The following is a 2,257-nucleotide window of genomic DNA, read 5'->3' on the forward strand; positions in this document are numbered from 1 at the left end:
ACACATATATATAAACATTTTTCTAAAAATTTAGAACAAAATTTTACCATTTATTAAGTAATTTGAAAAAAACATATATTCAACAGCAAAAATAAGATTGAATCAAACTTATTTAAGAAAATATATCACAAGTTCAAATTTGAGTCATGTAAATGCTCTATTAATGAGCCATGTAAAAGCTCCATTAATGTAGAGAGAGAAAGAGAAATTGTTAAGAATAGGAGAGGTGTAGAGTATTTTTGGAATAAAAGAAAATAGTAGGAAGGTGTAGAATAATTTTGAAATAAATTAAAATAATGGGGAGGTACAGGTCCCACTTGAGGAGGTGGAGGGAGCAACACCCCCAAAAAAATTCCATGGAAAAAACTCAGAAGACCAAAATATCTACAAAAACCTATGGGACAGGGCTAGCCCATAGGTCTTCTTATTGGAAAAGATATTCATTTTGAATAAAAGAAAAAATGCAATTAACTCCTAATTTGTAACAAATCTAAGTGCTTTTAATTTGTCAAAGAACAATTACAAATATTTTAATCACAGTAACATAGACTTTGTAAGAGGTTTCATAAACTTGATTGCTTGCTTATATAGAAATATTATGCACCAATATAGGATGTTGAAATCATTGACAGGATAAAAATATGTAATTTTCCTTGACCGGCTAAACATGTTTTTAAAGTATATAAGATAGTCGTATGATTTTCTTATGAGAAAAATTCATTTAGATAAAAATCAAAACTATATAAGAGATATCAATTTTAAAATTTAAATAATGAATTTAAGAATAATAAATTTATATGTTTTTTTATTATATAGTTTTTTTTTCCTTTTTTAATGTACAACTCAAATTCATACTTAAATTCTGAGTTATTTATTTCTCTTTAATAATCAATATATATATATATATATATATATATATATATATAATATTTAGTAATTATAAAAAAACTTTAGTAATAATTTTAAGAATTAATTTAATATGGTTAGATTCCATTTTCTTTTTGTGTTTAGGACTTTATGACAATCTATTTCGTAATGCTTTATTAAATGTTATAATTTTTTCCTTTAAATATTGATAAAATTAATAAATAAATTATAGTCAATAATTATATTAAAATATATGTTATATATTTTATTTAATAATATAATAATAAGTATGATATAAAATACTAATTTAAATATAATAAAATATATATGATTTGACCGTATTGTCATTCTTAATCAGAAGATATATATTTAAATTAAATATAATTTTAATTATTAACATACAAATAAAATTGTTATAATTCTTTCTTTATTAATAATTTGTATATAATTATATTGTATTATCTTGCATATAATTATATATTATATTTTTTAAAAGAAAAAGAATAAGGTTGTAATGCATATTTATCCATCACATTGAAATTACAAAAAGAAATGGTGATAATTTTGAATTGATAATTAATCCAAACACTAAAGATAAAGAACACAAATACTTAAAGAAGATATATAAGGAAAGTGATATATAGTTTTATTTTAAGAAATGATATTTTGGTATACACATAAATTTTTAATATTCATTTGACATTTTTTTTTTGTTTAAAATTATAAAAATTTATTTTTTATAACTATTTTATCATTATAATTCAAATGAATATAAACGAGCATTTCTTATCATTTCTTATCACAACAACAAAGAATAGGATAACACCCCCCACCCCTATATCCACTCTTAATGCATCTTTTCACGCAATCGCCGTTGCCGCATTTCCCTATGCAAACCTTTCCCGGACCTATGACAATACGCCCTACACATGTTGCTGGCCCTAAAATAACAACAAAATTTAAACATATATAAATCACCATATATTTTCAATAATATAAGATTAATTGCTTATTATTTTCGAAAACCTATGTATTACAATTTATTTAATTTTTTAAAATGTTCTTATTCAAAATAGAGGGGTATCTAGTAGAAGAAAGTCCAAATGGAATGTTGTTTTGTTATAATTTTTTTCTCAACTTAAATGTAGGACCTTCACATTTCTTTAACATTTTATTATTTAATATTTAATGAATATAGTAAGTTGGTGAGATGTTATTCAATTAAGAATATTAACACGTAATCATCCATGTTAGGATATTTTGTGAATATGTTGGTACATTTTGTGAATATATTGGTAGGAAAAAGTGTCAAAATTCAAAAGCTCACTCCAATTAAGTAAGTAAGATAGTAACATTATATATATATATATATATATATATATATATATAT

This window comes from Vigna radiata, chromosome 4, assembly GCF_000741045.1.
Source record: "Vigna radiata var. radiata cultivar VC1973A chromosome 4, Vradiata_ver6, whole genome shotgun sequence".
Classification (NCBI taxonomy): domain Eukaryota; kingdom Viridiplantae; phylum Streptophyta; class Magnoliopsida; order Fabales; family Fabaceae; genus Vigna; species Vigna radiata.